This window comes from Gorilla gorilla, chromosome 4, assembly GCF_029281585.2.
Source record: "Gorilla gorilla gorilla isolate KB3781 chromosome 4, NHGRI_mGorGor1-v2.1_pri, whole genome shotgun sequence".
Taxonomy (NCBI): Eukaryota; Metazoa; Chordata; class Mammalia; order Primates; family Hominidae; genus Gorilla; species Gorilla gorilla.
The window spans coordinates 90366433-90378866 of NC_073228.2; positions in this window are offsets into that span (position 1 = coordinate 90366433).

Genomic DNA, 12434 nt, shown 5'->3' on the forward strand with positions numbered 1-12434 from the left:
GTGGTATATGGTGTAACTGTGCGAATGTGTGAGAGTAAGAAGTGCACTGGGGACAGTTTTAGGCGGATATTCTTTTGGAAAGCATCTCTCTCCTCTTATTTCATGTCAAAGCTGAAAATGAATTCTCCATTGGATAGAAACACAGACACTTCTGAATATTGAAACTAGTAACTGCCAAGCTCTAAAAGCTATAATATCTCTATTTAAAATTTTTCATGACTAATTTTGTTTAAGCTAAAATAACCTTATCAGTGGATGGCAGCTCTGATTCTAAAACTGTGATTGTCATCAGAAGAACTTTACATAAATATTATAAATACATGCATCCCAACACAAACCTAATTAATCATAATCTCTGTGAGATGATTCTCAGGAATCTCTGCATTTGAAAACCCTTATTTATCAGAAATATCCAAGTTTGAAATTCTCTAGTGAAAATTCTATTGAAATGGTGTTGACTCTTAGTTTATTATGGGTAAAATATGTTTGAACTTATATTTATAGAATATTAATTATATTTTGTCCTTTGTTATACCATCTCTCCAATTATACTGTGATACTTTTAGAGTAAGATTTAGCTCACCCAGGCAGGAATCCAGTGGCACAATCTCAGCTCACTGTAACCTCCACCTCCCAGGTTCAAGCAATTCTCCTGCCTCTGCCTCAGCATCCTGAGTAGCTGGGATTACAGGCATGTGCCACCACACCTGGCTAATTTTGTATTTTTAGTACAGACACGGTTTCACCATGTTATTCAGGTTGGTCTCGATGGTCTCAAACTCCTGACCTTAGGTGAGCCACCCCCTTCAGATTCTCTAAGTGCTGGGATTACAGGCATGAGCCACTGTGCTCGGCCTGTACATGCTTTCTAAAAGTTTTAAGAATGCAACTTTTCATTTCCTAGGTTCACTGGTAAGGTTTACTCTTACTTGGCAGCGCAGTCTCTGGGTGGAAATTAAGAAACTTTAGTGTGTTTCATTATTCTCTCTGTCCAAATATTCTGAAAAATAATCAAAGTAACTGCCTGAAATTATTCAAGTTTGTTGATAAATCTTAATAAGCCAAAGTAGGCAGGTTGTGAAGTTTTTTTTCTAGTCATGCCACATCCCACTTATAATAAAGCATTATGCAATGATTCACAAGGCTGGTTGATCCTTTTCCTAGTTTCACTAGACAAGCACCTTACTATACTCACCTGAAGAATGGCAACAGCTTCCTAAATCATTACCCTTACTCAATTTTGATCTTCTCAAGTCAATGTCCCACACAGCACCAAGGTGATCTACAAAAATTTTAAATTAAAAAAAGCACGTAATATAAATCTAAATCAGATTATATCACTCACTTTCTTTAAACTCTCCAATGATTTCCCATTTGAATTAAAGAAAATTACAACTTCTTAGCACGGCCAATGGAATCCCAAATTATCTGGTCCCTGACTTTATCTTACACCACTACCTTCTCATTCACTCTGCTCCCACAACAAAGGCCTTCTTTTTTTGGCTCTTAAAATTATCCTGTAGATCCAAAACTATGTAATTCCAAGAAGAAAAGGTAAGGGAAAATATTTATGATATTGGTTTGGCAATTATTTCTTTGATGTGACATCAAAGTTCAGGCAATAAAAGAAAAAGTAGACAAGTGGGACTACATCAGACTTCAAAACTTTTGTTCACCAAAGGATAGAATCATTGTGAAAAAGCAGCCAACAGAATGAGAGAAAATATTTGCAATTGTATATTTAACAAGGAGTTAATATCCAGAATATATAAAGAACATGTACATCTCAACAACAGAAACTCAACTCAATTTTAGAAATGGGTGAAGGACTTGAATAGACATTTCTCCAGTGATAATATAAAATGACTGTATTAGTCCATTTTCACACTGCTGATAAAGACATGCCTGATACTGGGAAGAAAAAGATGTTTAATTGGACTTACAGTTCCACATGGCTGGGGAGGCCTCAGAATCATGGAGGGAGGTAAAGGGCTCTTCTTAAACGGTGGCAGCAAGAGAAAATGAGGAAGAAGCAAAAGCAGAAAACCCTGATAAACCCATCAGATCTTGTGAGACTTAGTCACTATCACGAGAATAACATGAGAAAGACTGGCCCCCCATGATTCAATTACCTCCCCCTGGTTCTCTACCACAACATGTGGGAATTCTGGGAGATATAAATCAGTTGAGATTTGGGTAGGGACACAGCTGAACCATATCAATGGCCAACAAGCTTATAAAATGATGTTTAACATCACTAATCATTACACAAATGCAAACACAAACCACAATGAGATGTCCACTCACACTTACTAGAATGGCCACTTTCAAACACACACAGACACAGAGAGAGAGAGAGAGAGGGAGAGAGAGAGAGAGAGACAGAGATACAGAGAGAAAATAACAAGTTTTGGCAGAGATTTGGAGAAGTTAGAACCCATGTGCACTGTTGATGGGATTGTAAATGGTGCAAGCACTATAGAAAACAGTATGGCAGTCACCCAGAAAATTAAAAATAGAGCTAACATACGATCCAACAATACCACTTCTGAGTATATATCCAGAAGAAATGAAAGCAGGGTGTCTAAGAGATATTTAAATATTGATGTCTACAGCAGCACTATTTATGACTGCCAAGAGTTAGAAGCAACGCAAATGCCATCAATGGATAACTGAATAAACAAAATGTGTTATTTATATACAATAGAATACTATGCAGCCTTAAAAAGGAAAGAAATTCTGTCACATGTTACAACATGGATGAAACTTGAGGATATTAGGCTAAGTGAAATAAGTCAGTCACAAAAGGACAAATTCTGATTTTATTTATATGAAGTATCTAAAGTAGTCAAATTCATAGATACAAAAAGTAGAGTGGTAGTTGCCAAGGGCTCAGGGAAAGGGGAATTATACAACGTGTATATAGTTTCAGTGTTGCAAGATAAATAAGCTCTAGAAATCTGTTGCATAACAATGTAAATATACTTAATACTATGGAACTGCACACTTAAAATGCTTAAGATGACAAATTTTATGCTATTTTTGTAACCACAGTGATGCAAAAAGACCTAAAATTTTTTCTTTGCCTGGAAAGTCTTGCCCTTGAATCTTCTCATTTCTGACCCCTTCATGGCATTCACCTTAGCTCATGTTTCCTCTGTCCAAAAGAGTTATTTCTTATACCCAATGTAAAGTAGCCTGCCTAAGTCACCTTCACATACGATCTCCCTAATTTGTTTTCTTAATGGCACTTATTATCATCTGAATTTATCCTATTCACATTTACTGTATTTTCTGCTCCATCTCTGCCATTAGAATGAATTTCTATGTCTTATACGCTGCTATATGTTCAATATATAGAAGTTGGAATGAATGATAGAGTCTTCTCAATAAATACTTGTGAAATAATAAATGAAATATTTTAAGAAGGATTGAGCAATGCATTAATTCTTGCTAACCTCTGAACAAATAAATCATATTCATTTCAGCAAGATGTGAAAGTTGTGTCGTGTCACAGAATGTGTTTTGTAAACAAAGTGAATTATTTGACTAATGTGGGCAAAGAAGAGTGATAACACATTAAGCAGAGAGTGAGTGAGTGATAGGAAAAAGGCTAAATGTGGACATATAAAGGATTCAGTAAAATGGAAAAGCTGAATAAGTAGTTAGAATAAGGTAAAGTCACATTTAGATGGGCTTATTTGTCATGAGTGTGAGAGGGAACAGAGAACCAAGTGAAATAGTTGGGAACTAATACAGGTATGGACGGGAAAGAACAAAATACAGAGGCAGAATGGGGAAGTATAAATCTTAGATGATAACCTAACATGCAAGCAGAAGTACACTTAAGACACATGTATATCTGAATTATTTGCATCGGAGGAAACATGCCATCCCTTTCTTCAGCTATGTGACACATTCAAAACCAGGATTTGTTGAGATTAATTAGAGAACGGTAATGAAAAAAGGTTGAATTCAAGAAATTAATTTATGTAAATGTGTTTGAAATTAACTTATAAGTGATGAGGACAATGATGATGATAATGATGATTATGATATACATATAGTTACAGAGACCTTTAAAATTTACTGTCTATCAATGAGGACAATCACTGACAGATACCAAGAGCCATTGTTAGAGAAGTTATTCTTGTTAAAAATTATTCACTGTGTTGAGTGAAAATCTGGAAACTTCTATTTTATCTTTTTAATCATATTATTGCCCACTAAACTAATAAAGAATGCCTGCTTTTTGTGCATAAGAAGTATTCAAATATCTGATAATGCCAATCTCGACTCATATTGAATAAACTAATTTATAGGATAAACCTCTGGTAACTCCACCCATTTGGTCTCAGAACACTCAGTATTCTGCTACTCTGTGATTTTGCTTTACAAAATTATCTTGAAAATATTTTATGCTAAAATGTATGCAATATTCCAGAAGTAGTTGTATAATTAAGGTATTATATCCCTTAATTCTGCATATTATATTTTATATTGCTAGTTTGGCAAGAAGTATCATGAGGAGAGCCCAGAGCTATCTCACTGGAACTTTTTTTTGTGTCAAGTCTTCTACTTACATGGCTAAATTGTTAACATAAAAGCAAAAGTCTTAATTTAATCTCGGAAATTGTCATATTGCTTTTAGTCCAATATGATATCTGTAATATGCAATTTTATCATCCAATATATGAGGTATTCATTCACTTTTATATTTGTAAATCACACAACAACTAAGAATGCTTAACAAAGTATAATAGGTAACTACAGGAGGTGTTCCTCTGTACGGAAATTAGGGGCACAACAAATTAGAGCAAACACTGCAGGGAACTTTAGATTGCTACACGAGATAAGAACTATTTGACCCAGAGAACAGTTCCTTGTCCGACAAAAATAAAACTCACAAACATCGCATTTACTTATTACATTTCCCCTTACTGCAAAGAGAGAGTTTATTTTCAGAATCTGTATTCATTGCCAAGGAGAGAAGAAATCTTTAAAAATAACTGAGGAAACATACCAGAGTTACAAATATTGATCAAGTCAGACATTCATTTATAAATATGTATGTACAGTTAATCTTTCCAAAAATTTGCAGAATATTTCATATAGAGTAAATTTGGAATACACTAATATTCATTTATTTAGCAAATGTTTATTGACTACCCACTCTGTGTGGGCAGTCATTTTTTTAAACACTAGGGATAGAAATGTGAACTAGCTAATAAGGCATTAGCCATCAAGGTGCAAATAAAGAAACAGAATTAATGCAAATGAAAGATAAATTCAGTTACAGTTCACACCAGCTGAAGTATTAAAGAGCATTTTTAACAAAATAATAACAGACTGCTTTAGCATGTTAAAAATGTGATTGATAACATACATGTTAAAGCATGTGAATGATAAAAAAATGTGTTTGGTAAACAACATCTAAAGGGCTGAATAGTTAAACAGATATCACTAAAAACAAAAATAGAAAACCAAACACTAAGACAAGTGATTCTCACAGAATACCTGATAAAAGATAAAAAGATGAATGCTGTCATTGTGAAGTGTTCTTTGTAGATGCACTTAAACATGGCTTCTGCGCATAGGAAAGAATATGAAGAAGTATTTCCGGTTTAAAAAATATATTTGATTATTACAATCACCAATTCGAAACCTTGATTATTTATAGACAAATTTATAAAAATGATTTCATGTAAAATACATTTCTAGAAGTGTTTTAGAATTTTATTAATCAAATTCCCCTTTTTCAATTTCAAGCTGTGTCTAAAATATTGTAGGTTTCATTTCTTCTTCAGTGACTTTATTTTGCTGGTTAATACAAGTTGAGTATTACTATATCTATGACACCACAATTGCAAAATTCCAGACTTGACTTCATGTGATGGGTCACAATCAAAACACAGGCACATAACACAGAGATTATTCAGTGTCCCCAAGGGAAAAAGACCTTCCTGCCCCTCTTCAGCTGCGATATTTCATTTCCATACATGCCTAGATTCTCCCACATAAGCACGCTCACAAAGGTTAATAAAATGGCATATGTGCAGCCCTGACACACCAATGATTGGTTTCCAATGATGCCCTACATGGGCCCAAGACCTACATGCATTACTCACTGTGTTTTTTGCTTGTTCTCTTCTTTGAGTTTTAAAGATATTGTTGAAAATGTTTAAAAGGCCTACAGATACCTCTACAGGTAACAATGACAAGAAAAGCAGAAAGCATTTACGTTTACCTACAGCACAGAAAGTCAACCTGTTGGAGAAACTGTTGTTCCAACAGCATGACTATTTTTGCTGTAGACAAACATAGTGTAGATAGTGATATGTATTAAATATGTTACAGAAGAGCATGGTGCTGGAATGACCACCATATATGACCCCTCAAAATAGAAGGATAAACTGTTGATATTCTATGCCAAAAGTGATGAATAGAAGTAATGAAAAACAGAAAACTTGCATAAAGATAAAAATAAAGATCTTGATTATGTATTGAAAGAGTGGATCCATCAGGATCACAGTAAACAAATGTCACTTAACAGTATTCTGATCATGAAGAAAGCAAAGATCCATCACGATGAACTGAAAAGTGAAGGGAACTATGAATATCAACAGGCTCATTGCAGAAATTTAAGAAAAGATAGGGGTTAAAATTTTAATGATTTATAGTGATAAAGCATCTGCTGATCATGAATCAATGGATACATTTATTGACAAGTATGCTAAGGTTATCACTGATGAAAATTTGACACCAGAACAAGTCTATAATGTTGCTGAAATATCACTGTTTGGGCATTATCACCCCAGAAAGACCCTGACTACATTTGATGAGACAGCACCTACAGGAATTGAGGATATCAAGGACAAAATATTTGTGCTGGTATTTGCTAATGCAAAAGGCACACATAAGAAGGCACTTGCTGTGATAGACAACAGCTTGAGTACTCCCTGTTTTCAAGGAGTGAATTTCTTTCTTTCTTTTTTCATTTTATTTCATTTTATTTTTTTGAGAAGGAGTCTTGCTCTGTTGCCATGCTGGAGTGCAGTGGCGTGATCTCGGCTCACGGCAACCTTCAACTCCCACGTTCAAGCTATTATCCTGTCTCAGCCTCCTGAGTAGCTGGGATTACAGGCACGTGCCACCACACCCAGCTAATTTTTGTATTTTTAGTAGAGACGGGGTTTCACCATGTTGGCCAGGATGGTCTCAATCTCCTGACCTCATGATCTGCCCTCCTTGGCCTCCCAAAGTACTGGAATGAATTTCTTACCAGTCCTATATTAATTATGCTAGCAAAAAGTTGTGGATAACCAGAGACATCATTTCTGATTGGTATCGTAAACATTTTTTACTAGTAGCTCATGCTCACTGCAGGAAAGCTGATTGAATGATGACTGCAAGATTTTGTTATTGCCTGACAACTGTTCTGCTCATCCTCCAGCTGAAATTCTCATAACAATAATGTTCATATTATATATTTTTCCCAAAATATGACTTCAGCAATTCACTCATGTGGCCAGAGTATCTTTAGATCAATGAAGACTAAATGTAAAAATACTCTTGAATCAGCATGGTAACAGCGGTGAACAGGGGAGTAGCTGTGGAAGGTTTACAAAAGGTGTTTAGCATAAAATATGCTATCTATACTGTTTCAAATACTTGAAACACAGTGACTGAAGACACAGATGTGCATGTGTAACATAACCTTATCAGTGATCATGATGAGCAAGATGGTGACATTGGAGGATTCCACACATCAAGTAAGCAAAAAAGTCTGACCTCCTTACCTATGCCAAATACATACCTTCAGAGTCTCAGTAAGCTATAAGAAGGGAATATCATATAATATTTTAACATCAATAATGAAACTGTTGTTGTTCATTTATTGATTGACAGTAAAAATAGCTGAAATTGTTCTGAATCAAGGTGATCATGATAATAATGATGATAAATATGACATTATTAACTGCAGACAAGTGCCTACAAGACATGGTAAAAATGTGTGATGAGCTTATTGAGGGACTAGAGCAGTGTGCAATTATAACAGAAAAAGGAATCATGTCAGTTTACAAAATCAAAGGGAGACTTCAGAGACAAAAATCATTGTTAATGAGGCAAATTACACTGGAGGAAACATTGTAAAAAGATACCCAGCAAAATGCCTCCTCATTCCAGAGGATCCACTTTACGGTTCCTCAAATGCTTCTGATGTTTTTTCTTACCTGAAAAAAAAAACACGATTTATGGCAACATTTTAATCAAAACACAGCATTGTAGGTGGAGACTGAAAGCCGGCTGTCATTTGTTGTTACTACTATTGGAATAGCTGGTACAGGTATTCTGGTGATGCTACTGTGCTGCTTAGTTACCCTGAACCCATAACTTTTTCACTGCACTAATGGTATGTCATATTTTTTCTTGTTAAGTACTTATGTGTGAATAAGTATAAGAAAATCATTGCTAATCCATAGTATATAGCTTCATAGTCAGATATCATAGTGATTCCAAACAATCACAGACTGTCCACATGGGTCACTGAGGTAGTGAAACATTTGCTTTCTGATTGTTCAATGTATACCAACTTTGTTTCATTTATAAAATTATTTTAAAATATTGCATAACATTACCTACCCTGAAGGTAAGGTTTTTAAATTGTAAAAATACAAAATGAATATATGAAACATAAACAAACCTTGTGTTTACACTTGGATCCCATCACCAAGATATCTCATTATGTATATGTAAATATTTCAAAATACTAAAAAATCTAAAACTCAAAACACTCTGAGGCCCAGCTTTTCAGATGAGGGATACTCAATCTGTATACAAAACCTTGTAAAAATAATTATTTCTTGTAATTCTAACAAGTAGACTTAAATATAGTGATTCTTAAGGTTTTTTTTAAATGTCATATCCTATTAATAAGCTAGTAACTTTTTTTGATATTAAAAGGTATAATTGATTGGTATTATACTTTTTTATTATACTTTAAGTTTTAGGGTACATGTGCACAACATGCAGCTTTGTTACATAATGTATACATGTGCCATGTTGGTGTGCTGCACCCATTAACTCATCATTTAACATTAGGTATATCTCCTAATGCTATCCCTCCCCCGTTCCTCCACCCCACAACAGGCCCTGGTGTGTGATGTTCCGCTTCCTGTGTCCAAGTGTTCTCATTGCTCAATTCCCACCTATAAGTGAGAACATGCAGTGTTTGGTTTTTTGTCCTCGCAATAGTTTGCTGAGAATGATGGTTTCCAGCTTCATCCATGTCCCTACAAAGGACACGAACTCATCGTTTTTTATGGCTGCATAGTATTCCATGGTGTATATGTGCCACATTTTCTTAATCCAGTCTATTGTTGTTGGACATTTGGGTTGGTATTTGTTATTGTGAATAGTGCTGCAATAAACATACACGTGCATGTGTCTTTATAGCAGCATGATTTATAATCCTTTGGGTATATACCCAGTAAAGGATGGCTGGGTCAAATGGTATTTCTAGTTCTAGATCCCTGAGGAATCGCCACACTGACTTCCACAATGGTTGAACTAGTTTACAGTTCCACCAACAGTGTAAAAGTGTTCCTATTTCTCCACATCCTCTCCAGCACATGTTGTTTCCTGACTTTTAAATGATCGCCATTCTAACTGGTGTGAGATGGTACCTCATTGTGGTTTTGATTTGCATTTCTCTGATGGCCAGTGATGGTGAGCACTTTTTCATGTGTGTGTTGGCTGCATAAATGTCTTCTTTTGAGAAGTGTCTGTTCATATCCTTCGCCCACTTGTTGATGGGGTTGTTTTTTTCTTGTAAATTTGTTTGAGTTCTTTATAGATTCTGGATATTAGCCCTTTGTCAGATGAGTAGATGGCAAAATTTTTCTCCCATTCTGTAGGTTGCCTGTTCACTCTGATGGCAGTTTCTTTGGCTGTGCAGAAGCTCTTTAGTTTAATTAGATCCCATTTGTCAATTTTGTCTTTTGTTGCCATTGCTTTTGGTGTTTTAGACATGAAGTCCTTGCCCATGCCTATGTCCTGAATGATATTGCCTAGGTTTTCTTCTAGGGTTTTTAGGTTTTAGGTCTAACATTTAAGTCTTTAATCCATCTTGAATTAATTTTTGTATAAGGTGTAAAGAAGGGATCCAGTTTCAGCTTTCTACATATGGCTATCCAGTTTCCCAGCACCATAACATTTAACGTATACATGTGCAACATATGAAGTTTAGAAATAGATAGTGTGTCTGTTGGCTGCATAAATGTCTTCTTTTGAGAAGTGTCTATTCATATCCTTTGCCCACTTTCTGATAGGGTTGTTTGTTTTTTTCTTGTAAATTTGTTTGAGTTCATTGTAGATTCTGGATATTAGCCCTTTGTCAGATGAGTAGATTGCAAAAAATTTTCTCCCATTCTGTAGGTTGCCTGTTAACTCTGATGGTAGTTTCTTTTGCTGTGCAGAAGCTCTTTAGTTTAATTAGATCCCATTTGTCAATTTTGGCTTTTGTTGCCATTGCTTTTGGTGTTTTAGACATGAAGTCCTTGCCCATGCCTATGTCCTGAATGGTAATGCCTAGGTTTTCTTCTAGGGTTTTTATGGTTTTAGGTCTAACATTTAAGTCTTTAATCCATTTTGAATTAATTTTTGTACAAGGTGTAAGGAAGGGATCCAGTTTCAGCTTTCTACATATGGCTAGCCAGTTTTCCCAGCACCATTTATTAAATAGGGAATCCTTTCCCCATTTCTTATTTTTGTCAGGTTTGTCAAAGATCAGATAGATAGTTGTAGACGTGTGGTATTATTTCTGAGGGCTCTGTTCTGTTCCATTGGTCTATATCTCTGTTTTGGTACCAGTACCATGCTGGTTTGGTTACTGTAGCCTTGTAGTATAGTTTGAAGTCAGGTAGTGTGATGCCTCCAGCTTTGTTCTTTTGGCTTAGGATTGACTTGGCAATGCGGGCTCTTTTTTGGTTCCATATGAACTTTGAAGTAGTTTTTTTCCAATTCTGTGAAGAAAGTCATTGGTAGCTTGATGGGGATGGCATTGAATCTATAAATTACCTTGGGCAGTATGGCCATTTTCACAATATTGATTCTTCCTATCCATGAGCATGGCATGTTCTTCCATTTGTTTGTGTCCTCTTTTATTTCGTTGAGCAGTAGTTTGTAGTTCTCCTTGAAGAGGTCCTTCATATCCCTTGTAAGTTGGATTCCTAGGTATTTTATTCTCTTTGAAGCAATTGTGAATGGGAGTTCACTCATGATTTGGCTCTCTGTTTGTCTGTTATTGGTGTATAAGAATGCTTGTGATTTTTGCACATTGAGCTTGTATCCTGAGACTTTGCTGAAGTTGCTTATCAGCTTGAGGAGATTTTGGGCTGAGATGATGGGGTTTTCTAGATATACAGTCATGTCATCTGCAAACAGGGACAATTTGACTTCCTCTTTTCCTAATTGAATACCCTTTATTTCTTTCTCCTTCCTGATTGCCCTGGCCAGAACTTTCAACACTATGTTGAATAGGAGTGGTGAGAGAGGGCATCCCTGTCTTGTGCCAGTTTTCAAAAGGAATGCTTCCAGTTTTTGCCCATTCAGTATGATATTGGCTTTGGGTTTGTCATAAATAGCTCTTATTATTTTGAGATACGTCCCATCAATATGTAATTTATTGAGAGTTTTTAGCATGAAGTGTTGTTGAATTTTGTTGAAGGCCTTTTCTGCATCTATTGACATAATCATGTGGTTTTTGTCTTTGGTTCGGTTTATATGCTGGATTATGTTTATTGATTTGCATATGTTGAACCAGCCTTGCATCCCAGGGATGAACCCCCCTTGATCATGGTGGATAAGCTTTTTGATGTGCTGCTGGATTCGGTTTGCCAGTATTTTACTGAGGATTTTTGCTTCAGTGTTCATCAGGGATATTGGTCTAAAATTCTCTTTTTTTGTTGTGTCTCTGCCAGGCTTTGGTATCAGGATGATGCTGGCCTCATAAAATGAGTTAGGGAGGATTCCCTCTATTTCTATTGATTGGAATAGTTTCAGAAGGAATGGTACCATCTCCTCCTTGTACCTCTGGTAGAATTCGGCTATGAATCCATCTGGTCCTGGACTTCTTTTGGTTGGTAAGCTATTAATTATTGCCTCAATTTCAGAGCCTGTCATTGATCTATTCAGAGATTCAACTTCTTCCTGGCTTAGTCTTGGGAGGGTGTATGTGTTCAGGAATTTATCCATTTCTTCTAGATTTTCCAGTTTATTTGCATATAGGTGTTTATAGTATTCTCTGATGGTAGTTTGTATTTCTTTGGGATTGGTGGTGATATCCCCTTTATCATTTTTTGTTGCGTCGATTTGATTCTTCTCTCTTTTCCTCTTTATTAGACTTGCTAGCAGTCTATCAATTTTGTTGATCT